The sequence below is a fragment of the Corvus cornix genome, chromosome 2 (assembly GCF_000738735.6).
Source record: "Corvus cornix cornix isolate S_Up_H32 chromosome 2, ASM73873v5, whole genome shotgun sequence".
In the NCBI taxonomy this organism is placed as follows: Eukaryota; Metazoa; Chordata; class Aves; order Passeriformes; family Corvidae; genus Corvus; species Corvus cornix.
The window spans coordinates 17623914-17651072 of record NC_046333.1 but is presented as its reverse complement, the minus strand read 5'-3'; the positions used below and the strand labels follow the sequence as shown (position 1 = coordinate 17651072).

Below are 27159 nucleotides of genomic sequence, written 5' to 3'. Positions count from 1 at the left end.
CCTCGGCAGAGCCCCGGCCGTGCAGCTGGAGAAATAAACATCTCTGAAACGTCTTTCAGTAATCTGTCCATATATATATTCTTTCCACGGGCCTCATTGTTTGATACACGTGTTACAGTATCTGCACTGTAACAAGGGATGCTGATTTTGAGGTCTGCAGGTTAGAGCCTGCCAGCACTTATTTGAAGGTGCAACTTTCTGATATTGAGGGAGAAGACACTGGCTTGCAGCAAGGGCAATCACTGGAAAGTAATTGCTAAAATGGACATCTGTCTGAAATGGAGGTGGCTGCAAAAAAGTATAGTTTACTGGACATACTCTGATACTTTCTGGTCTTTCCAAGTGCATGACCGGTTAAGGAATAATAGTTTCCTAGACTCAAAGAATGGTTTGGGTTACAAGAGACCTTAAGGATCACCCAGTTCCAGCTCCCCTGGCATGGGCTAGGACACCTTCCCCTAGACCAGGTTGCTCAAAGCTCCATCCAACCTGGCCTTGAACACTTCCAGTGTTGTTCCAGGGACAGACCCACAAGTTCTCTGGGCAACTTGTTCCAGTGCCTCACCACCCTTCCACTTCCTAATATCTAATCTAATCCAATCCTTCCCTGTTTTAGTTTAAAGCCATTTCCCCTTTTCTTATGTCCTGTTTAGAAATCCTTGTCCAGCTTTTTTGTAGACCCCCTTTTGGTACTGGCAGGCTGCTCTAAGGTCTCCCTGAAGCCTTCTCTTCTCCAGGCTGAATAACCCAGCTCTCAGCCTGTCTTCACTGGAGATAAGCTTCAGCCCTCTGATAATCTTCATGTCTCTCCTCTGGACTTACTGCAGCACCTCAAAATCTTTTCTATTCTGGGGCTCCTGTTAGTCTCGCAGGAGTGGTAAGGATGCCCACACACTCAGACATTACAGTAATTTGTACCCATCCTCAAATCTGGATTTTGATTTGAAGAAGAGTCCTTTCTGCTCTAAACAGCTTGAGTTGAGAATGGAAGGAGAAATACAAAAAACAAATAAAGCAATGGTTGCAACTTGGTCATCCTCCAAATAACAATTGTTGTCTCTTCCTGTAGCAGTAGCAGAATTCATTTATAGAAAACAATTCCGGCTGTAACACAGAGTCTGTGTTTAGACAATAGCCTGAAGAGAAAAAAAGAGTTTTCGTTTAGGAAGAAATACCATACAGACTGGCTGCAGCAGAAAATCTACATGACACTACAATGAAAACATCTTTTTCTTTTTTCTCCTAACTAAAGCTTTTTGAGTCCAGGAGAAAGTAACCCCCTAAGTGTAGGTTTCAAATATGTTAGCTTATATCTATATAAATATAAATATAAATATATATATATATATATTTACACACACACAATTAAAAAATATATATGTATGTGTATATATATACACACATATAAAATTTACCTGGCAGCATGACTGTGGACTACTTTTTCTTTCTTCAAATACAAATTGTATTTTCAAGAGAATTTTCTGTTTTCCCATGTATTTTCTCGCAGAAGTTCCTGAAGAAAAATTAGCATTGGGAAAAATGTGCTAACCACAGGATTCAAATGCAGCAGCTTGGTGGAATTGAAACTGCCTGTACTTTGATTTCTGTACCTGAACATGTACTCTGATACAGACTTGTCACTCTCTAGAGAGGGAGGAATTTAGTGGATGAGAACATGGGGAAGGGAGGTACTTTTTCATGTCCTTCCTTTTAGAAACATAGAAACTAGTTATTAGTTTTATAGCTTAGAAAAGAACAATTGTTTTCATCCCATGTTCTAAGTGTGGCTTATTTTTTCCTCTGACAATGTTGACCAGAGACCTGCAATTTAATATTTGTAGTGGTGCGCTGTGTTCTGTTGTGTGCTACCTATTTCTTCTATTACAAAATAGAGATGAAGGTCTGCTTCTTTTTTGAAGAAGTTTATAGTATCACTATTTGGAACTTTTTTCTGATTTGCATCAAAATCTCATCAAACTGTTTTTCAGGAGATTTTACTTTGCTTCTTCCTGTCTCTCTCAAATCACCATCACATGAACCCAAATGTAAACATTTTTACATTTACAACCACTTTGTGGAATTCATGAAAAATTTTCCACCTCACACAGCCACCTCTGCTGTTCCCCACTGAGGGTTAAATTAATCTCTGCTTTGTATGCTGAAGTGTCTCAGAGTCTATCATCAGCATCTGCAGGATGGGAAAAGTCTGTCAAAACACAGAGAAGTTTAGTCTCAGAATGCTCAGAGCTTTCCCCCTCCAATGTGTTCTGGGAATGGGCTTGCCAAGGCAGGCCATGGCTGTGTCCCCTAGAACACAGGCAGCCAGGTTGCTCTGGGCTTTTAATCGGGTGTCAGAAGGTTCTTGTTTAAAAGTCACATTCTTTTAATTGGGCACCTCTTGTTAGAGATTTAAAATTAGTCAATTTCTAAAATTCCCCCTAAATTGGAAACTGAGTGGCGCTTTCATGTGGTGATGCTAATTCCTAGCAGAGGTCTGGCTGCTGTAGCCTGTGATTCTGCTGGCTGCAGTTGACTTCTGAAACATCCCAGTGGGGGTTTCCCTGCACCTTCGGGGCTGCTACTGAGTTAGGGAACTTTGAAAACTTCAGTTTGGCTGTTTCCAAACTGGCAAAACTTTTTGAGACCTGCATGTTTTAAAAGCCCCAGGTAGTGAGTTTTGTTGTTAATGTGGACATTCATGGAAGAGTTGTTTTCCTCAATGTCTACTTTTTTTTTTTTTCATCATAAATTGCATTTTAAAAGTCAGTGTTTAATGATGAAAGTGGGAGGCATTTGAAGAAGAGATTCAGAAGCATGAAGTCCTTCTGAAGGTGAGTATCTGGATGTCCCTGTTAATAGCCACATTTTAGACTGATTTCCGACTTCAGTGTATGTTACCTCGAAATGCATTATGCCTTTCTGCCACTTCAGGGAATGCACAAATAGTGAATTTCTATGTTCTGATTTATAGGGAATGAATGCCTTGCATTTGTTACACAACCTTGGTGTCTCGCTTATTCATCTACGGACAGAAAACCAATTGACTTCTCATTTCCTATGTTTCACATTCTTTTATGGAGCAGAAAGAAGCTTGTGATGAACTGTTACAACATCTTTTTTAATGCATATATAAAATCATTTAGCCCAGTAAATGTTTCAAGGATGGTTAGGTCAAGTTGTGTCAGCATCAGTCAGTAGTTCTGTGACGCACAGAAATATTTTTGACCTCAGCAATCAGCATAGGAAACTTTTGCATTGTTTTAACCTCCCGGGCGTAAGTTTTTACCAGTTCTGGAAGGGTTTGGGAGCTCATGAGTCTGTGCAGGACCACTAACAAGCAAAAGGTAACAGATGACTTTTCTGGAGAGAGCTTTCTATACATGCAGGTATGGCTGTTCTTCAGTTTACTCAGAATAGACCACTTGGTGGATAACTCTGGCTTTGTGAAACAAATTTGTGGGAGGTCAAGATGGGTGAGAGTGATTTACTGCAAGTAGGAAGTGAAGGTGATTTATGCTATCTGTTCCCTCCATGTGGCAGCTTGGGTCGTGCCTGGTGACTCCATTTTCTGTAATGTGTGGGCTGTACTTGTATTCTTTTTTAGGATGCTTTCTCCTAGTTTTGTCTTCACTTGCTTTCTCTGCAGGAGAGGCACAGAAGAAATGATTACTAAGTGAGTTAATATGTTTCATGGATGGCTGAAATTAAATCCTTTTTTGTGACACCTGTTCTGTTGTGCCTTCCTCTCATCCTGTCTTTGATACATCTAACACAAGTGCCTTGTTTATTTCTGAGTAAATACAGATTTAATTTACATTATGGCTCTAGTTATGTTCATGTATCTCTTTTTGGTGCCCATAGGCCCAAGTGTGCCACCTCCTTGTCATGAATTGAATGTCTCAGCTGCAGGACATCCTGTATTGAACTCAGTGAGGAAAATACATTTATATGAGTTGCCTGTTGAATATTTTAAATAATTAATGCACAGGAAGAGTGCTCAGAAGGGCTGTGTACAGTCGTGATTAGGGCAGGCATAGGAGAGCCCAAGAGTGCTGAAGTCACTGCACAGCCAGGGACAAGGATGGAGACAGGGCAGGTGTCACAGCGCTGCTGTGGCCTCCTGCTCTCTGCTGCTTTGGGAGCTGTAGTGCCATGGATGATCTTTACAATGCCTCCTACACTGGACTCTGCAGGGAAGGTTACAGAGCGAGTCCTCGTTTGGGGATTTCCCCAGTGCTCAGGAGAGAGCTCTGAGCAGCTGCACAGCTGGGAGGCTGACCTGGTGTTTCAGCTAAATGGCAGAGGGGCTTCACTTACTTCTCTGCTTGTCAGTAATTATCTACCTACAGCTTTCATTCCTGCCCAGTGTTATTGTTGTGCTGGAAGTCCATGTCAGTGGCTGTCCTTTCCTCGTTGGGTACTTTCCAGAAACTACTTTAGCAGTTACCGTTTGTTTTCTTTTTCTTCTTTCCATTCATATAGTAGTTCAAGATAAAATAGAAATAAATTAATGTAGTTTATAATGTTCTAGATCATTGTTAGCATTTAAGAACATCTACATGGAAGATAGACATTTATATTCCTCTATCAACAGGAAAGAAATTGATTGAGCTTCTGCTGTGAAACCAATAAATAACTGGGGAGAAAAATACTACAGTTATTAGGTCAAAGAATCCTCTTGCAATGCATTAAACTATCTATTACCTTATAAATCAAATTTAATGTTAAAAAGCTTAAGAATAGGAAATGTTTGAATCTTCTGCCAAAATGCCATTCAAATGAGTAAGACAATGTATTGTAGGTAAAAAATTAGTTTGGACAAATTCAATTTAATCTTATGAGAAGAAGTAATGCTATTGTGGTAGTTATAAGGCAAATGATTGTGGATTTCTGTCTCAAAGTAATATTTTGCTCTCTTGAAAATATCTTGGGAGCATTAATGTTTTGTTTCTAGGCTTGTGATCTCTTAATTGTATTATACAACTACATACTTACAGAATCACAGAATCACAGAATAACTTAATCAATTTTCATCGTGAATCAACTATGTGTTTTAATGAAGAAATGATTCTGTTACATAAAGAAAAATAAAACTAAATTTCATCATTAAATTTTCAAACTGTTAACTCTTAAGTGATATTAGCCACGGCTGGTTTTGTCGTGTAGTCAAGAGAAGTTGCCTGACTTAAGAAAACTAAAATGTCTAAATACAAAGTATAGAAATATCTGGTTTTTCTTACCAGGTTATTAATTATTTACCAACAATAATAATTAATTATTATTTATTATTAACCCAGCTATTAATTAATTATTAATCAACTCATCTTCTATTAATTATGATACATTATCACTAAATTTATAGGAATAGTGGGGTTTTTTCCCTACATTTTATCTCTGCTTTATTAACTGAGATATGCTAGAATTGGTCTTATGTGGGGGAAAAAAATGTAGCTGTCTAAGGCTAGAATCCATATTCAATTTTCCATTTTTATTTTTCATGGTTTTATTATTTATGTTTCTTGAAACCAGAACAGAGAATTTAAAAAGTGATTCTGTATTGTACCTGGAGAACTAATTGTTAATTCTTACTTGGTGATTTTATTGGTCTCAGTAGGTATGAAAATATGGCACAGAATGTATTTTACCTTTAAAAATCAAACATGGCCATGGAATTTTATTCATTACCATTGTATAAATCTGGAATTTATAGCTTGAAATTGCACTGATATTCTTTCTGGCTAGATGGTATCTGGGATGTTAATCTGGTTTGTGACTGACTGGAATCTTGCTCATTCTTCTGGTTTGACATGTTACAAAGTTATAGAAGCATCTTTTTAATCAAAGTTAGCAGATGAACACAGGAAACATTTCTCAAATGGGAGGTTGTTGGGTGTTTGTTGCAGCATTTGGAAAAGAATGGATATTATGAGTCATGCAGGATTTCTGTGTTTGTGGACTTCACAGCAGCACAACATTGACACCCCATAGCATGAGTTTTCTGCTCAGCTCCAACTCTGAACAGTTTTTCCAGGCCATCACCAGCCCCTGCTTGCTGAGGAGGGAACCTCCATGCCCCGCACCCAGAGGTGCGCCTGGGAGCTGGCTTCACACTGCGCCAGGACCCACTCAGAGAAATCAATGCTAACCCTTGTCTGAAGAGGCTGTTCCTGTGAGCCAGAGCAAGTGCCTCACATCAGGCTCCACACAACGCAGAATACCCTTGAGTCTATTTCTTCTGTTACCTTGATGGATCTCTGTTGGGATGGTCATCCAATTGCATATTCAGGCTTCAGATCAATAGAGGAAGTTGAAGCATTTGATGGTCATGCCTTAAAAACTTAAGGACCTGAATGTATGATCCCAGATGAGAGTGGGTGCTGCCTAATCCCGTTGACGTAACCAACAAATAGAAAGCAACACCTGTAACTGCAGATGTCTTTCAAAGCAGCATTTCTATTTCTGCCAGAATTCTAACCTCAAATTACATCTTGATTGTAATTTTCAAAAATTTGACAGATTTTAATGTTAAATGGCCAGACTCTCTCCCAGGTACTAAAAGTCTGGCCAAAAGTTGTGGCTCATCCTATAATTTTGAAATAAATACACAAAATCAATCAAAAGCAGAAGCAGGGGTCACTTTTTTTTAGTGTTCATGTACCATGTGTCAAAGACGCAATCCCCATTTTTATCAGTTTGTAAAGAAGACAAAAATGAAGACAAAATAACTCTGCTGAGCTGTTTGTACTGCAAAAATCCATCCAGTTCCCTTTCATGCCCAGATGTTCAGAGTAGTTCCGCAGTGCATTTTCAAGAAGGGGGAGGAAAAAAAAAAGTGTACAGATTTTTTGTGCTTGCAGATTTCTTCCCCTTACTGAAACAGTGAGACATGTAATGGCTGTCATTTTGAATACGATGATGGTGAATAAGAGTAAAATAAATTGAAAAAATGACTCCTGGAAACTTGAAGTACTTGTATAATTAATATGACAAAATTGACTTTTTTTTTCCGTTTCTGAAATGTTTTACAATACTCTTGTAAAATTTAGTGGAGGTAATGTTTTAGAAAGATTAAACATATAATAAGGGAGAAGAGTCTTCCTAATAGCAATTTTGGAAGTGCTCAGGGAAAAAATGTTCAGTGGAAGGTAGTGTTATGAAATTAATTATAGAAATTGTTAGAAGATATAAGAGGCAATAAAAAAACCCGCTGTTTTTCTACAAATGAAAATGGGCAATAACTTTGTTAGTTGTGGAAAATACGTGGTGGCAGAAAGATAATGCCAAATAAAAAAGTATAAAAGCACTTTCCCCCATTGATATTAAGCACCCAAATAACTAGAAAAACTCTTTAGGAGCCCCGGAGGAGCCCTGTAGATAACATTTTAAACTTTGTTAAGCCCTGTCCCTGAAGACTTGTCGAGATAATGACACAGTTTAGGAAACTGCCTCAGGACATGCTAGGAAATTACAGGCATTCAGTTGTAAACTAAGCTGTTAAAAACGATTCTAACATGTCAAATGGGAGAACATTAGGCACCCACAGCTCTGTTAAGTGTGTGTAGTGTAGGTTAGGGAAAAGAAGTGGTGCTTTAACCAGAGGCAGGGAGGTGGAAGCTGAGATGCTAATTGGTTAGGACTTGAATTAAATAAATATGTTAATATATACACCTTTTGTTTTCTGTAGGAAATATGCACAGCAGCCTCAGAATTATTGTGACGTTTTTAACACAGCAGAACAGCCCTATGATTCTGTGATTTCTTTTAAGATATTCCAGTTGGCTTTTGCGTTTCTTACAAAATTATACCTGCCAAAATTGTCAGACAATGACACTGTTTACAGTGTATTTTTGTGCAGAAAAAAACTCTTCGCTTTTCCTTCTTTGAAGCAGACACCTGGAGCAGCTGTATACAAAAGGTCCGTTTTTATGTGCTTGTCAACCATTACAGCTTTTACTGCTCTGAAAAAACAGTTGTTTTGTTGATGACTGACAGAAATCACATATAAATGGATGAATGAGAGTTTAATACATATTTAATGTAGGAATATTTCCTAACAGGGATATAATAATGAATTATCCCATTCAAAAGAAGCTGTGTGCATTTTTTGCTCTTATATTTTCATGACCAAGTGCTAAATAAAGTAGGGGGAAACACCAACCGTAGCTGTTTTGGAAGGTAGAGAAATTATATTTAAAGGATGGACGTGAGCTTGAAAGGTAGTTGGTTTTAGAAAAGCACCTAAAAGTAAATATTAGCCTGTTTCCTGCATCTGAGTCTTGCTGCCTGTTCTGAGTTTCTAATAACTTTTGTTGATGAGATAGACTTAGCTATGTTTCTTTATGTAATTTTTCTATGTAACTATTATTAGAGAGCAAAGTTTGTATAAAGTCTGATTTACTTCATAAAAAGCCAAACACAAAAAGAAAAAAAATTCCAAAAAAGGAAAACTGCATCAATTCCAGCCATCCCTGAAGTCTAACTTTTGAATATTCAAGGATATTTGATGTTATGAAGAGCTGTCACTACTTCACAGCTATGGATGCCAAATCAATTATGTTTGCAAACCTTGAGATGAGTCTGTTTTTTTTACCCTCTCACTTGGGAGCAAGGAAGCAATTTGGCTGAATATTTAGGCAATTAATGTTGAAATTAGCTCCAACTTTTGAATTTTAAGGAGTTTAGAAAACTATAATCACATATAAATGAACTTTTTGGCACTTCTTGAGGAATACCATTTTCTGAATCAGGTATTAGCTTTAAGATGTGGGTGGAGGTAGGAGCAGGGCTCTGGCAATCCTGTCCCTGCCAGAGCTGGGTGCTGGTGTGAGTCAGGAATTGATGGAAGTCCAGCCTGAATGTCTTGCTGACAGCACCCAGGACCTTGCAGCTTAGGGACAAAGTGAGCGGTGGGATCTGGGGAAGATGATTTGGGAGATGAAATTTTTTGGGATCCGTATTTACGCTGCTCCTTACTCTGTCCTCCTTTTGGAAAGAAGCTGCTCTCTCCCAGGTGATCTCTCCAATGCTGTCAGGAGCTGTTTGAGGTGAAGTTTTGTAGGAGGATTCCCTCTGTTGGTCTCCTTTATACTCCAGAAAGTGGGATCAGCTGCCAGGGCGAACTCTATCTCACTGGAGCAGAGAGGTGGCAAAGCATGACTGTGGGAAGGGATTTGTGTTCAGTTGTGCCAGATTGCTTCTAGTGTTTTCGAGAAGGCATGTGAAGGTTTGTAAGGGTTTATGTCTCCCAAAATCTAGACGGAAACATCACAACATGACAAAAGGCATACACCTAAGGTCAAGACTTTTTTATTGTTGAGTTTCAAAGCCCAGCAGAGAGGAAGGGTGTCTAAGGAAAGGTAAAATTATCTGTGTAGGAAGAATTTTAGGCAACGAAACAATGTGTGAATTACTGCTCATTCTTACTTTACTGATTGTGATGTGAATGGTGGGGTTGTGTGAGGCTGTCTTGGCCAATTCTCTGGTTATAAATTGCGTTCTCAGTTTTTTCCGTACAACAGTGAATTGGTGTCCAGGAACAATCAAAGAATAAATACTGTGACATTAAAAATGTAATTTATTTGTTAGCTTCCAAACAGTGGCAGCAAGGAGCTGTTGCATCACTACAGGAGATAAAAGAGTCACCCAAGAGACCTGAGTCACAGAATATTCTGAATTGAAAGAAACCCACAACAATCATCAAGTCCAACTCTTAAGAGAATTGCCTGTTGGAACACTGAGTTCTGAGAATTTCAGCCTTTCAGTGCTGACAGTGATCCTCAGAAGCACACTGCTTTTGACCTGAAGCCTTGGGAAAGGCTTCCCAAATTGTGCAATAACACTGAGGTTGTTGCTGTATAATTAAAGTTGTATCACTGGGTGGAATATGTAGAGATGTAGAAAATTAGGTTTATGGATATATGTAACAAAATGGAGGATTTGGGGTGTGGATTTGTTCTTCTTCTTTTCTCCTTCCTTCTTTACAAATCTGGGTGTTCTGGTATTGGGTCCAAAAAACCTGCAGTGCACATCATGAATAGTTAGTTATTGGATTATAAGTAAAACCAAATTAATTGGCATTCCATAATTGGGTGATTTGGACCTTAAAAAGCCTTGGAAGTTAGAACTCATGGCCATTTTCCACCTTGTTAACTTAGAGGCACATCATGTGCAGCTGTATTATAGATAAGATAAAATAAACATCTAAATCTGAAGATAAACTCCTGATCTCCTGCATTTTAATTCGACCTCTGAGTAAAAGAACTCACGAAACAAAGGCAAAGAAAAAAAGAAACGATAAAAGGAGAAAATTAATAATTGCCCATGCAGGGATTGAACCCATGACCCTGGTGTTATTAGCAGTCTGCTCTGACCAGCTGAGCTAATCTCAGGGAGAGTTATTGCTTTCTCAATTTTAGATTCTGTGTTTTAAAAGATGCCCCCCTCCCATGAAGGCTTTTAAGTTGGAAACACTTGAAGGCTCCATTCAACACCTGCTCACCTATCACTGGTCTTATGAATGATTGTATGGCAAGAGAAACCTTTGCTAAGCCTAGTGAGGAGTTTAATGCCAGTACAGGCTGCCTTAGGTGCTGTGTAGCAGACGGGGTGTGAGTAGGTCAAATAGGGATTGGTAGAAAACAGCTTAATTCAAGTAACATCTCTGATTTCCGCCGCAGCAGGAAGGCTGTAAGTGGGAGTAATTTGCACATATAGGAGTTGGGGAAACTAGAAGGAAGGACATTTACTGAGCTTGGGTGAATCCTCACACTCATTTTCCCCCTCTTGGAGTATCCCATGATGTAATTACCATCAGCTGAGGTGAAGAGGTTAAGATAGTCACACAGAGCAATTTATATGTCTGGCTTGAGACATATAGCCAACACCGAGTGTCCCAGGAACAGCTGTGGGGCAGGTCAGACTCCTACAGCAATACCTGTGCTGCTGGCAGGCAAAGCTTTGATCTGTCTTAGGACATCCTCTGGTGTGCCCTAAACCACCAGAGGTCTGGGAATGTGTTGGCTCCAAAACAGAAAGGGAGATTAGTCTTGATTAAAGCATAATCTTGGTACACGGGTTTAAGTTGCCTTATAACACCCTGTAAACAAGAATTCACATTTCCTTGTGTTGGCTTTTGAGATTGTAAATTATATTTTAATGTTATAGGCCTAAAGGCTTGGTAGGCTGATAAGTAGTTCGATGTTTAAAGAATTAATTGTTGTTTAGTTGCAGAACTTACTATGAAATACATGCTTTATGGTTTCGCTATTTTGGAGTTTAAATATAGATGTTGTTAAAAATCATTTTCTTAAGTCTCTATTTCTAGTAGTAATTTCTCTTTTTATCATTTAGACAGATCTGAATAACTGTAGTATTTTCACAGCAAAGGCTAATCACACTGCTTTTAGGTGTATGTAGTCCCTGAGACAAGCATGGAGGTTTTGTATTGTTTTGATATTTATTTCTTTTAATAGAACTAAACCAGTGCAGAGCCAGTCTTATTTGCTGGTGACTCCTTCAGTTCCAGAGCTCATGAAATATGGCTACAAATTGTTTGCAGATGTATGAAGATCCTTTCACATTGATGAGCAAGAAAGGAACTAATAACATCACATTTATTATCATCAATGACACCAAGAAAGATCTCAATCTGATTGTTTGGACTCAAACAAACCTTGCAGCAACCACTGCCCATTTTGATCCTCTCTCATTGCTGGTACCTAAGGACCTCAAAAAGATGGTGATGTTCATATGAGAAGCACAGAAGCTATTTCTGTTTTTCTACTCAACCGTGCAGATCCCCTACCAGGGGTCAGTGAAACATTCCAGCACAGAGAAACCATTCACAATTTTTGAGGGATGGAGGTTTATACAGTTCAGGTTTACATTGTTTTAACATACCATGCAACACTGGTGAAAGTGGAGACAAATGACCATTTATTTATTGTTCTGCTTTTTTCATTATCCTAGGGCTAAAGTAAACCACAGGCTCTTGTGGCCAATATGTTATTCCTCAGTGTTAGAACCATCCCAGAAAAGCTTTTAATATGGATTTGAAATGATCTTCTAAGATGCCCAGGTGAGTTGTTCTATTTAGTTGATGTTTTTTCCTCTTTTAATCTCATTAGAAGCATTTGGTTTGAAAGTGGGACACACAAAACTAAAATAAACCAGGCATTGATAGTAGACTTGGACTTTATAGCATTAGAGGCTGGTATTCTTGAGTCTGGAAGAGATAAGAGTAAATTTCAGATAAATTTTTATTATGGGCTTTGAAAGAAGTACTTAAAATATATATTTAAAAATTGATCCCATTTCAGAGAAAGGTGTTATTATACAGCAAATCTAAACAAAATTGTTAGATATTAATATTAAAATACAGAAAAAGCAGCCAATATTAGCAAAGAAGACATATGTCAATATTGGCAAAATAGACATATCATTGCATGTAAACTGGGATTTATTTATTCAGTATCCAATTATATTATACCTTTCTAGTGGATTATGAAAACACTTTGATTTAGATTTTTTTTTTTTCCAAATTCAAGAGAGTGAAAGTTTGACTTTTGTGGTTAAGTAGGCTCTGGTGATTAAAAGTGTGATTCCCATTTCTGCCAGACACGTTTTGCATAACCTTGACAAGGTCATTTCATCATTACGTGATGTTTAATTCCTCAGTGAATTCTTAAGGATAGTTGTGTAAAACCTGTAGCTGATACACTATTCAGTTCACGTGTAGGTTTTGCCTCTAGACACCTATATCTAAACATGAATTAATTATGGAATAGAAAATGAAAGTCCATTTTGGCAAACAGTACTTGCTGAAGAGCAACAGTCTGTGTGTATCTCACAGTTTTATAAGGTGATGTGTAGCAATAGTGACCTGACTGCATTTGTGAGGAATACTGTGGAAGGCTTTAGACCTCCTTTGTTTGATTAGAAGAATTTTTATTAGTCTTTATAACTGATGATAGAAACTGTAGAAGTTTCAAGTTTTGCATGCAAAATGTAGTCTATAATGATTTTTTATATTTAGGTTTTTGCAAAATACCTGTGATCCACCAGACTATGAGCTTATAAATACATAATTAATTACAGTCAAGGAATGAGCAGATTTTTTTTTTATATATTTGGCTTTACACAGTGACTGGGCAAACATTCCTCTGAAATCTGAGAGACTCTGATTGATGTGAAGCAACAAAGAATAAAATATTGAATACTGTTGCATCAAGAGGCATTAATACTTTATGTAAATCACTTCCTATTTTCCAAAGGCTTAATTTGCTTCCAATCTAGAAGGAAGGAAGGCACAGAGATGTACAGCGTTGGCAGAAATAAATGGTGGGTGATGCTTGCAGGACCTTGCTCTGTGTAGAACTGTACAGATAATGGATTTTGCCAGTTCTGGATTTGGGACTGATTCTGTTGCATACTACATGGTTTAGTGGTGAACGCAGTGGTCCTGGGTTAACCACTGGGCTCTATGATCTTAGAGATCTTTTCCAACCTTAACAATTCCATGAATCTATGATTTTATGGCAAAGGAACACAGGAAGTCACACACCAGGGGAGGGAGGGCTGTTAGGCCTGTCTGGTGGTGCCAATATGATTTGTATAGGTTTTTGATATTATTTGAATGTTGTTAGTCTCCCTACACATAGCAGCACAATGGGAAATTGCTGATTTACAAAGGATCTGTGATTTGTCTCTGACCACAGCGAACATAGGTCATGTCCATCACCCACCACAGCCCCACTTTGCAAAGTGCAGTACAGAGATCCCTGCAGTTGTCCTTCCTCGGGGCTGGTGGTTTCTGCTTCTCAGTATTTTCAGTTCATTTTATAGGGAAAAAAGAGCAAGCATGAGGATTTCTCTCTCAGTGCAGCTGTGGCATGAGAGGTCATGGTGACATCCTCGCCTGGTGGACAAAAAGAGTTCTTAGGAGAAGGGTTTCCACATCTTGTTGTAAGCAGTAAGGTAGGAACTCACTTTACTGCCTTAGTTTCTGGAGCTGAGTTAGTGATCCAAGAGAGAATATTATTGAACTAAAAAGTTGTCTTCACAATTGTCTCATAGTAATTAAAATCCATATATTAACTGAACGTTAATTATAAACAATTCATGAAGATCAAGAGATAGGAATTTTTTTAAGGAGTTACATGTGTGTATTCCTTGTAAAGAATTTTTTATCTCTCCATCTAAATTGCCTTTTTATTTTTCTGCTCTTAATTTAAGCTTAAATTTTCTTTTTGTGAGTGGTTTGAATATATATCATTCTAACGGGGGTTTTTTTTCCAGGAAAACTCTTGTAGAACAGCCATGCATTAACAGTGCATATTTACAGCCTTCCAGGAGGCTGAGTGCCTGGAGAGAAAGGCTTCTTAGTTCTATATTCACACTGTTTTATTTACATCTGTGTAACAAAGACTCACACAGTGTATATCTTTTGAACATATGTATTGCTGAAAATTATATGTAAGCATGTTGCCACAACAGAAGTGCATGACAAGCCTTTAATTTCCTGGCATACCCTCGAGGGCACAAACCAGTTTGGTGGAGGGCTGGGCTACAGTCACTGGAAGTTGCTACATCCCAGTGAGGCAAGAAGGAGCGTCTTTGTTTCCTCCCCTAATGTGCCTGTGCATGCTTCATCCTGTTGCTATTCTCTCCCTCCTTTGAATTCAAGCTGATAAGGGCTGTGGTGTTCTCCTTGGGTTTCCCCTGGGCTATCTATGAGGGCAACATTTGAAAAGCTACGGTAAGTTTGTGGCATGTTTGAGCATATTTATGGTTAAGGTTATTTCTATTTTCTGAAATGCTGGTGGTGATTGGTAGCAATCTGCGACAATTAGGTCCTCTTCTTGATAGACATAGGCAAAGGTGCTGGACTGAAGATGTTTACACTTTAAATTGTTGATGGGCAGCAGAACCACCCAGAACTCTTCTTATTATTTCCTGTAAGGTTCTAAGTAATAGGAATGTGCAAGGTGGGAAGCTCATATTGCCACAGTAAGGTGCAGGTTTGTACTAGCCCCCACCAGTCTGAGAAGACTTCTGGCTTAAATACAGGAGAAGCTGTATGGAGAAATCCATTTGACTGTCCTTTTAAAATCAGAAGAGATGGAGAGGTTTATCTGCAGCAGATAAGCTGTTGCTGTACAGCACAAGCACCTGAATAATAATGTTTCTGTGGTGAGAAGGAGCTGCAGTATTTCGTCATAGGTTTGCTCAGCTAGTGAAGAGGGCTTCAAACTAAGGTTGCCGAGGGAGGGGAACCACAATCTACCTGCTCTACCAGTTTGATGTCAATGCCAGCAGGAGATGCCCAGAGCCTGGTACGAGATCACAGGTCAGCAGAGAAGCACCTGAAGAACAGGACAAAGGAATTGCTGCCACTACAGTCAGTAAGTTGGCTTACTGTTAAATAAGGGGGGCCCAAGTTAAATATCTCTGTGCAAACACAGTTAGCATGGGGAATAAACAAGAGGAGTTAGAGATGTGTGAAGACTGCAGGGCTGTGACCTAGTTGTCATCAGTGGTCAGATGGTTCCTATGACCGACTGGAGTGTTGGAATGGAAGGATATGGGCTCTTTAGGAAGGACAGGCAGAGGAGGTGAGGAATGAGTGTTGTTCCCTATGATAATGACCAGCTGGAATGCACGGAGCTCCACCTGGGGATGGATGAGGAGCTGACTGAGACCTTATGGGTCATGACTAAAGGGAGGGAAGGGACAGGTGACATTACAGTGGGGGTCTGGTACAGGCCACCTGATCAGGACAACTGAGTGGATGAGGGTCTCTGTAGACAGACAGGAGCATCCTCACATTCACAAACCCTGGTCCTTATGGGGGACTTCAACCATCCCAACAGGAGGGTCAACATAGCAGGAGATAAGCAATCCAGAGGTTCCTGGAAAGTGTTGTTGATAACTTCCTTCTCCAAGTGAGAGGAGCCAGCAAGGAAAGATGCTATGTGTAACCTCGATCTCACCAACAAGGAGGGGTTGATGCAGGAGGTGAAACTCAAGGGCAGACTGGGCTGCAGTGACCATGAAATAATGGAATTCAAGATCCTTGGGGAAGCAGGGAGGAGGCACAGCAAGCTCACTACTTGGGACTTCAGGAGAGCAGGCTTTGGCTTCCTCAGGGATCTGCTTGGTAAAATACTATGGGATAAAGCCTTGGAGGGAAAAGGGACCCACAAAAGCTGATTACTATTCCAGGATCACCTCCTCCAAGCTCAGAATCAATACATCCCAATAAAAAGAAAGTTATGCAAAGATGCCTGGGGGCTTGCATGGATGAACAAGATGCTCCTGGACAAACTCAAACACAAAAAAGAAGCCTACTTCTAGAGGGTGGAAGCAAGGGCAGGTAGCCTGGGAAACATACAGAGAGATTGTCCGAGCAGCCAGTTATTTGGTTAGGAAAGCTAAAACCCTGATAAAATTAAAGTTGATCAGGAATATCAGAGGACATCAACGGCAGCAAGAAAAGCTGCTACATACATGGTGGTGAAAGAAAGATAAGGGAAAGAGTGGGCCCTCTCTGGATAGAAATGGGAGACCTTGTTACCTGGGATTTGGAGAAGGCTGAGATTCTCAATGGCATTTCTGCCTCAGTCTTCACTGACAAGTGCTCCAGCCACACTGCCTAACTTGCAGAAGGAAAAAGTGTGTACTGGGAGAATGAGGAACCGCCTGCTGTAGAAGCAGATCAGGCTTGAGACAATCTAAGGAACTTGAAGGTACACAAGTCCATGAGATCTGATGAAATGTATCTGCGATAAATGTTCTGAGAGAACTGGCAGATGAAGTGCCTAAGCCATTATCCATCGTATTTGAGAAGTCCAATTAAGTTCCCACTGACTGGAAAAGGGGAAACATAATGCCTGTTTTAAGAAGGGGTATAAAGAAGACCCAGGGAACTAGAGTCCCATCAGTTTCACTTCAGTGTCTGGCAAGATCATGGAGCAGATCCTCCTGGAAACTATGGCACATGGCACATGGAAAATTGGAAGGTGATTTGTGACAGCCAACGTGGCTGCACTAAGGGCAAATCATTCCTGACAAATTTGGTGGCCTTCTATGATGAGGTAAAGATGTTGGTGGATGAAGAAAGAGTGACTGACACCACCTACCTGAGCTTGTGCAAAGCATTTGACACTGTCCCATAGGTTTCAGCCTAGCTCAGGGCTTTGAGTGTCAGAAGTTGGGTTACTGCTCAGCCTGTCACACTGGTTTGGGATGGACTCTGCACTGTTCCTAGTGGGTGGTGAACATTTTTTAGTCTGTGGATGTTACTTTTGGCAGGACTTCTGTCTGGAGTGGTTCCGAATTTGTATTATTGTACTCTAAAAAACTCCTACATCTGAAATCCTTGAACAGAGAAACAATACTAGTCATAAACTCTTCTGAAGGAATTAGGTGGAAAGAACCACCAGACTCTCCCCTGCAAATGTATAATCATAATATTTCCAGATGGCTTCAGTAATTTTGCCCCATCTGGAAGCAGCAAGCTGGGAATGAACTAAGCAAAAGGTAGGCTGCATGCTTTGTGTTTGTTCTAACAGGTGATGTGTTGGTAGGAGACAGAGAGTTGGAGGTTCTAATAGAGCTGTCTGACAAACAGCCTGGCACACTCCTTGGCATTGCCACAGGAGTAGCTTTGAAGAAAGTGATGGTAAGGGGGTTTTTTTTGTGCTGTTCTTTTTCTCCTGGAAAATACCATTTGGTAAAAATCGTATTTCCCTGGTGGAAAAATAATATTTCAGTGATGTTTTGGATTTTTCTTTTTATTTGGTGGTAGGGGGTAGCAGTGAGGAGGGAAAGAGAAGCAGTGTCCTGCTACACTAAAAAAACCAATTGCAAGGTGGCATGAGGTTTCTAGATTTGTACTGCCATTTTTGTTTTGTGTGTATGCTCCTTGAAGCTAAAATCACCTGAACTAAAAACTTTAGCTTTATCATGCACAATACTTTAATTTACCTGAAATCCCATATAATTGTTTTATTTTTTGCCTCAGAAACCCCCACTTCTATTAATCCTGATTGGGAATATTGATGATTTAAAATAAAAATAAATGAAAAAAAAAGTGGAATTTTCCACTGAGATGAATCTCAGTTCTAGAAAATGTTTCTTCATCTCTGTATTGTTCAAGTGTTGAAATAATTAAGTGGGTGCTTGCTTTGTATCTCTAGTATTATCAGGCTAAGTGCAGACTACAATGTCATAACTTTATATTCTAATTAGGTAGTAATTATCCTGGTGTATTTGTTCTAATCTCCACCTGGGATGGGCATTGCAAAATGTCATATCTAAGACACACCCTTCTTGGATTTTTTCCTGTGAATATGTGCCAATTGATTAAACTCATTGATTTAAATGTTCTTGATCCCTGCTGAAGACCTTACAATTGTGCATCGCCCCTGTATCAACTGCACATCAGCTATTGAAAGGATTTATACTCAGAAGGCTTATCTTGTTGGTACTGCCCTTGCCCTGCCACAATAAAGCATTATTTGGTGACCTTTAATGAGTCCAGATTAGTAATGCGGAGAAAGCTGCACTCTATTCGTGACAGCAACCTGTAGTTGGTTGACCCTGGCTAGACCAGGGGCCACCAAATCTGTTCTATTACTCTCCTTCTCAGCTGGACAGAGGAGAGAAAATATGCCGAAACATCATGAGTTGAGATAAAGACAGGGAGAGATCACTCACTGATTACTGTCAAGGGCAAAACAGACCTGACCTGGAGAACTTAATTGAAGTTATTATCAATCGAAAGATCAGAGTAGGACAACAAGTAAGTAAGAATAAGTAAATTAAATCTTTAAAAAACCCTTCCCCCACCCCTTCCTCCTTCCCAGGCCTAACATTATTCCCGATTCTCTACCTGCCATCTCGCAGCAGTGCAGGGAGATGGGGAATGGGGGTTACAGTCACTTCATCACATGTTGATTCTGTTGCTACTTCCTCCTGGGGAAGAGGAGTCCTTTGCCTGCTCCAGCATGTAGTTCCTCCCCCTGGAGCCAGTGCTCCCCACACTTCTCCAATTTGAGTCCTTCCCATGGGCTACAGTTCTCTATGAACTGCTCCAGTGTGTGTCCTTTTTCATGGGGTGCAGTCCTTCAGGAACAGCCTGCTCCAGCATGGGTCCTTTTTCATGGGATGCAGTCCTTCAGGAACAGCCTGCTCCAGCGTAGGTCCCCCACGGGTCCGACCAGGAGCCTTCTCCAGCTTGGGATTTCTACATGGTCACAGCCTCCTTTGGGCACTCACCTGCTCACCTGTGTGGGGTCCCCTGTGGGCTGCAGGGGCACAGCTGCCTCACCACGGTCCTCACCGTGGGGCTGCAGGGGAATCGCAGCTCTGGTACCTGGAGCACCCCTGCCCCTCCTTCTTCACTGACCTTGGTGTCCGCAGAGTTGTTGCTCTCATATATTCTCACTCCTTCTCTGGCTGCAAATTACTTCTGCCCAATAACTTTTTCTTTTCCTTCTTAAATATCTTATCTCAGAGGCTCTACCACCATCACCGATGGGCTCGGCCTTGGCCAATGGTGGGTCTGTCCTCGAGCCAGCTGCTATTGGCTCTGTCAAGATACAGCAGAAGCTTCTGTCAGCTTCTCACAGAAGCCATCCCTGTAGGCCCCCCACTACCCAAACCTTGCCTGGAAAACTGAAAACACAGGCCCAGACAGCAGTTACTTTAGATGACTTAACTCTTTTGCAATTAATTGCCTTGTATGCAGAATTTTAGGAGTTTGGGGTTTTTTGTCTTTGGGAGGTTTCTTTGTACTGCTTTAGACCCTGGTGCAAGAGCAAGCCTTATGTCCAAATACTGCCATGTCAGGTGTGGGGTAATGATTATGGATGGGAGCTTGCTGAAACAGGGTTACTGTCTGGAGGGAAGAAAAATTGGTCCTTGGACCCTTAACCATCCCTTTCATCCTGCTGTCATTTTCTTCTGAAGAACACTGTGAAGCCCATGGGCAAGAAGTACAGCTCAGATGTGGAAGCACAAAGGACTGGAAAAGAACTGTGGAAACATAAATGGTTGGTATTACAAAAGAGGCCAGACATATCTTCTTTTTTTTTTTACTTTTTTTTGCTTTTCTTTTTTACTGGGTCTGATATAATTGCAAATTCTGCTTGAACGGAGCTTCCTGCTGAAGTGTGGAATTTAGCAATGCATTGTTGCCTTGAGAACAGCACTCTAAAAACTGAAGCACTTTGCCAGTGGATCACATGGGAATTCTGAAACTTAGATGACTAAGGTCAAAACCTGTGTATGCTAAGCACTTGACAATATCATTACTGGAAACTGAGGGTCTTCAACATCTTGTGGAAAGAGATCTGAATTTAGCCACCTCTTTTCAGAGTCAGTGTAACTCTCTCTAGAGTTTTCTTTTTTAAAACTAGAGTTCTTAGAGTCATGCTGGTAATTCAGTAGTCTGAGGTAAAATGAGTATGTTTTCAAGTGAATGTGCAAGTATAAATGAGTAGTGATAGTCTTGCCAAATAAAACTGGGACAAAACCTACCAGACCACTACTGAAGTGTAGTCTCGTTGATGGGTAGGCTGGAGTTATGGGCAGAAATTGCATTGCTGTCCATATCAGAATTTTTGCTAAAAAAGATTTTCTAAGTTTGGCTCTCTAAAAACTGGTCATAAGCTGTATTTGTACCTGGATAAATCTGGATAAACAAGTTATTTGCAGCATATCTTTGGTGCATTTGTAATGCTGTCTCTTGAAAATTGCTGGGCATATCTAGACTTCCAGCTTTGCTGTTGTTGGCTTGTGCAACCAACACTTTTTTGTGCATTTTTAGATTCTCCCTCTTCTCAACTAATTTCCGTTCTCTATTGATATTCTCCCTTTTTGTGCCTCCCTTTCTTCTCCATCATTACTTCTTTTATTTCCTCTCTATTCTTCCATTTTCATTAGCTCCACAGTACTATCCAAACCAACAAAAATCTAGTTGGTGTTGGGTTCATTTCAGCTCAGTGACAAACTTGTCTCCTTGTGGTTGCCTGTCGTTGTTGAAACCCTATTAGCAATGTAAAACCAGCCCTGGGTCCAGGCTGGCTGAAATGCTGTGCCTCTGAGCCACATCTGCAGTGTGGTGCAGTGATGGGCTGTAGAGGAGGTGCTGCCTGTGCTGATGAAGCATCCTTATCCTGTGCAGGCTCCAGTCCACTGGTTTTGCTGTCATTCCCCTAGTATTTGGCATAAGATTTTCATGCTTTTTCTATTTTATCTAACTATACTAAAACACTCATAGATAACATATTAGTGAATGTTAGTAGATTTTTTCCTCCTCTGAATATTTCTCATTTTCATTTAAAGTTGAAGATTCACAAGTAACTGAGGAGAGACCTTAGCACATCCTTAGTTAATGCAATGCACACACAGTGCTGCTGTTCTTGACTTCCACTTGGCTGCTGCTGGATCCTGTTTTCAGTCTGACCTGTGTGTATTTTTGACTTTGTGTTTATCTGTTTGTTAGTCTCTCGTGACACTGTCACTTCTAAGCAGTAATTCGCTGAGCTTGAATAACCCAAGTTTTGAACTTTCTGACCAGTATTATTAAATGGGGACAGAATAGGTCAAGGAGAAAAAAAATCCCTGTTCTTGACTAACTGTGTAATGCTATTGAATAGGCTAAAATTAGCCCTGTCATTCCTCTTCTTGCTTTTAGGCATCTCAGGGTAATTATAATGGGAAAAGCCAGCCAAGCTATAACTCAAATAAGCTTAGGTTTTAAGGCAATCTTTTTAATGATTTGCCTTTCCCTCTAAGTAAAATACAGATTATAAAGATTAAGTTAGCGGTTGCTTTTTCTTGCAGAGAGCATCTCAGGTAAAAAAATGAACCAGTTGTAAATTAAAGGCAGATACTCAAGCAGAATAAAATAATAATCAAAAAGTGGACCAGACAGCAAGTGCAGCTGATGCTCAGGAGGGTTGGGTCAAGTCCCATTTCTGATGTTTTGGTTAGTTAAAAGCTGTGATTATGTTCCACATGAACTGCAACTTCGTGTATGCATTTTGCATTTATTAACTATCTTATGAAGATGATACAGACAGAGACTAAACTGTTATGGAGGATTTGGGATGGAACGAGCATGCTAATGAGCCTATGCAAAAATGCATCTATTAGCCAGATGGTGAGTTACACAGACATCAGTTTCTGTTTACCATCTGTAAACCAATCCTCAGAAAGAGGCAGGAAAGGAGCTAGAAATGGTGTAGAGGAACAGCAAACAGTAACAGTGTAGTAACCTTCACGATATGTCCTGAATGTCGCTTTTCTTGAACAGATCAGTGAAATACCCCTTTCTTGTCTCTGGCAGCAGATACTAAATTACTGCAAATTCTCTACATTTTTCCAATGCTTCATTCTCCACTGCATCCCCCTTTCCCAATATTCAAAAAAGACAAGTAGTTCCTCACCATGAGCAAAACACTTATCATGGTTCAAAGCAAGTTACAATTAAAAAAATATTTTAAACTACTAAATAATGTGTACCACGGAGAGGAAAAAAAAGGTCCTGAATGTAGAGAGAAAAAGACCTTAAGGTCAACTAGTCCTATCACCTCCTCAACAAAAATGTGTTTTTACATGCAGTTTGCAGTTTTACACTTCTCGACTTATGGAGTGACAGAGTCAGGAAAAATAATTGCCAGAAGTGCTGTTGAAAGAGGTCTCTATTTTAGTCCAAAAATGGAAAACTGAATTGAGTAATGATTCAGTTTAGATTCAATTCACTGTAAGATTCAAAGGTGCTTAGAGCTTATTTTTCCTTGTTCACTAGAGGGTAGCAGAGAGAATAGTGAGAGCGTTTCAGCACAGCCTGTGCTCAGTAGCAATGAGTTCACTTGCAAGCTTCTGTATTCTTAGACTAATCTGGTGCCCTTCAGGCTTCTTGGTAGAGCAGAAAGGTTACATTTGATAATATAAATGTAAACCAACAGCTTAAAACTTAAGAGCATTCTTAATGTGATTTGATAAAATTAAAAATCATTCTTGGTTTTAGCACTGTTAATAACTGTTTTGGTTTTTTTCAGATAGTAAACATAAGCATTTTTAACATGCACATCTCTAAGGAAGCATGTTTTTCGTAGCATTATATTGTGCATAGGAGACACTGTCATATTTACGTAGGCAGAAAATTTTAAAATAATACCATGACTGTAGAAGGTTACTTCTCTTCTAGTCTGTATTTGTGGATATTCCACTGAAATAAATGCCTGCAGTCCAAAATTTCCTTCTGCCACCACATTAAATACCTGACAAAACAAGCCATCATGCTATATACCAATAACGGAGACCTTGTGGCACGTCTGCTTCTACTGCATTAAAATTCAACAGATTTCAGTATGAGTTACCTGTACCCTTTCTGGGCTGCAGATGTCCAAAGGAATATCAAGAGTAGAGTTTCAAAAGCTGTGTTGAAGAGCAGCCTTCTACTCTTATGGTATTAATAGACAAGCCAAAAATGTTGCCTTATAGCAATATCTCCCACCATCAATATTTATTGCTGTGTCTGCTCTCTGGCATTTAGAATTTTAAAGTTATGCAGTTTCATGAGGTGGTTGTTAAAGGTAATGTTACCTAACTGAGGATGATGTTGTTACTATGTTAAAAATCACCCTTTTTACCCAAAATAATTCACATTGTGGGTTGCCTTTATTTGTCTGTGATGTAGAAAATTGAATCAAAAAAAAACCTGCTTAAAAATGTTTGCCCATCCCTGTTTTATATGGTCACTTGAGCACAAGGTAATAAAAAGGGACCTTTCATTAAGTACTGGGGAACCACTTGAAATAGTGCTCATATCCCAAATAGCACTTCAGGTCCAAAGAAAACACCCTTTTGCAATCTCTCTGCATCGTGCTTGTAACAGAAGAGTATGGACTGAAAAATCTGTGTTGCTGTCCTCCCCTCCCCCTTCCTGTCCCCATACACATGCAAAGATGTGCCCACAGGCCCTCACAACCTTTGAAGCTTTTGTGTGTGCTTGTGTGCCAGCCCTGCATTGCAAATAGAGAGGTAGGGGGACTTCTTTGGTGTTACCCAACTCCATGTTACACCCATCAACTGATTTCTGTAGGGCAAATAAATATTTGGGCAATCTTTGAATGACTCACCCCTTTGCATTAAAACCTTTCTCAATTCCTACCTCACTTCTGGTCTGAATTCCACAAAGAGACTGAAATCCACAGAGGGGATTCATAAATGTGCTCCTTACTAAATACAGCAAACAAAAAGAAAACATGTTGGTGTAGAGGACCATCCTCCTTGTTTTGCTGATTCAGATGTTGTATGATTAAACATTTATAAACCAAAACTGAAATATAAGCTCACTTTGTATGCTATATAAGAAATTTAATATGGTCCTTTTCATCAAATTGAATTGCCACATCAGTCTTCAAAGACTTTGGAGGCTTTGGAAGCTTCGTGTTGCAGCATAGCATACAGATGTCCTGCCTAGGGTTGAAGCTTTATTGTGTTTCACTTGTGAGATGGATCATGTCTGTGCTCTGTTCTTTTATCTCTGTTATAGAAAACCTTTTGGACTTTGATTCATACTCAGGAGTGTAAATAATGCAATTGGTTCTGATGTGCTCCAGTGAGAGGGAGCCATAAGACAAGGAAAAACCAGCTAATATCTCATCTTCCTGAAATCTAGATTGAAATTAGCTGTAAAACAAGTTACATTGCCCATTTTCAATTAGTTTCTTATGTCTTTTTAATGACTTCTTTTAAGACAAGTTTAAAGAACAAATTTCTACGAAATTATGACATTCATTTTTAAAGATGTAATACTAGATATTTATCTTTACTGTAAAGCTGCTCAGGAAACTGAAATTTGCATAGCAGTTCTGAAACTGCCTCTGCACCGTGGTAGTAATTAGTGCAGTCTTAAGCAACTTCTTACTACCAGGATCCTGTTAGTGGCTGTGTAATATGTATTTGTAGAAATCCCCTCTACACCATGCCCCAAAACAACATGAGCACCAGTCTCTCCCGGTCCAGAACTTTGATATCAGCCTCTTTGGTGTTTGGGTCTGTAGGATTTGGGGTATCTGTGTGAAGTACTGCCTCCTGACTCTGGTTTTATGTTCGTTTTTTTTTCTGTCCCATCAGCCTGTGGTTTTTTGCACAGAATTTGCTAAAATAAAAGCACCAAGCTTCTGTGTTTTGAGTCCTGTCATCTGAGTTCCTAAACCCTTCAATTAGGCTGAAGCATTCTCCATTTCTTCGACTTCTCCAGAAGCTTTCCTCACAGAAATATGTTTTTATTGTTTAAGGACAACTCTTCACCAGAAAAGGCTGAAGAATACTTTGCCAGTGTCGTGCATGCCAGGATAATATCACTCACCTAGATTGTGTTGGTACCCCTGGACACTGACACTTTAAGCTGCACTGCTCCAGTGCTTTGGGGTCTTGCTTTCCCTAGTGTTATCTGTCTGGTGGGTCTGACAGGTTATATCCAGATGTTTCCAACAGATGTTGTCTCAGTATGGGGGACAAAAGGGTCTCACCTTCATAATCAAAGAACAGCTCATGGAGATACATGGACCAGTCTACTCTATATGCTAACAGAATATGCAGTATCAAAGTACTTAACAGTGATGAATGGAATGATTTCTCATTATCCCTGCTTATTTATGTCATCTGTTTTTTCATTCTGTTATCTTCTTTTTATTGACCAATGTGCAAATTTTTTTTTTAACGTAAGTTTGTCTATTTATGTTTATAAAATGCCAATCATTCTGCTGATACTATCAAATAATAAGTAATAGTAGCATGAGTCAATGTACATTGAATATACAAACCAATACTTCAGAACTTCATGAATTTTCTTACACTGTGTTTATGAGCTCCCTGAGTATTTTATGTGCATTCAGGCCACTTCAGTTCCTGTGCTTGATGTAATTAAACCAGACTGTTGAATTTTTTTTAACTAACCAACCTTGATGGCCTCTCGTTAATAAACAACTTGTTAAATGACAAATTTCTGCAAGCATGGATTTATTATTCAAGAAGCTAGTGAAAATAATAGTTTGGAAGGCAAAAAACCATCTACAAATTTATGGTTTATGTAAGGATAGCCTAGACTATGGAAAAGTTTCAGTAAAGACTGAAATGTTTTGAAAGTAGGACAATCATGCAAAGTCATGCAGGGATATATATGGCAAGTGTGCAAATATGCAGAGTATTTTCATAAGCCATTCAACTAATTTTTGTTCAGTGTCAAACCTGTCATCACTGTTATCTCCACCTCCCGTTCTTGATGCTGCAAATGTGTGTTAACCAGTTACGGCTTTCTTGGTCTTTAGAAATATCTTTGCCTTCCCCTCTCCCCACTGTGCTGGTGATGTAAACATGACACCTCTCCCAATGCTGATGGCATTTGCTAAATATTTTGGTGCCTGCTCCTGTGATTATCCTCTGGACACGACCATGCACTTCAGCAGGGGAGGATGGGGGGGGTGGTACAGCCAATATTAATCCTGTCATAAGGATGTCTGTCCTCTGCTGCTGACTGTGCCAGTGTGAGGCATTAGCTGCATAATGGTGTCCTTCTCTCCCTCAGCCTTTCTGTTCCCCTTTGAAATTGCCTTCTGTAAGCTTCCTCCACAGCAAGGCACAATTGGTTACGTTGGTTAGCAAGGAAGAGGAAAAGAGAATTGTAGTTGGACAAATCTCTTTACCTTTCTTAGCCTTATCCACTGAAAACTAAAGTTTTTTTAGATGATATTATATATTTATGTTGCATGGGTAGTATCTTGTGTAAATTAGGTTTAATACACAGACGTGTGGCCATGTGTGTACAGTCTCATGCCTCAAGTGTGTGTCCCTGTTCGAGCTTGGTGCAAGTCCCCTTTATTTCCATAGCTTGTTACAGTGCAGCTGAGTAATAGCATTAAAAATTGTTCAAAGCTCTGCACTTTAAAATAGTCATATTGCATTGCTTTAGGTGAATATAGATATCCCCTGAACATAGACATCCTAGGGAAACCAGGACAGTGTACTCTGTGAGTGTGCGCTTCCATGTAGCATCTAGCAACTGAGTTTGGATACTTAATTGGTGTCAATAGTGTAACTGGTTATTTCAGTTCTTGATCCTTGAACATTTTAATAATAAAA

The 27159-nt window shown here is 39.6% G+C and overlaps 1 protein-coding gene and 1 long non-coding RNA gene across 4 annotated transcripts in view; both read left to right on the top strand.

Annotated features, from left to right (window-relative positions):
• The window catches only part of KIAA1217 (KIAA1217 ortholog), a 364008-nt gene that overhangs the window by 61605 nt on the left and 275244 nt on the right, over positions 1-27159 (top strand). Inside the window, exon 1 of one of the 3 annotated variants that reach the window (XM_019285432.3) lies at positions 15378-15401. The exons of the other annotated variants lie outside the window; for them this stretch is intronic. The gene's annotated coding sequence lies outside the window, so the exon portion shown is untranslated. Of the gene's footprint in view, positions 1-15377; positions 15402-27159 lie in introns of those variants that run through there. 3 annotated transcript variants of the gene reach the window in all.
• On the top strand, positions 19970-26023 carry LOC109144508. The gene is made up of 2 exons (XR_002045302.2): positions 19970-20054; positions 25153-26023. It is a non-coding gene; the product is annotated as an uncharacterized LOC109144508 (long non-coding RNA).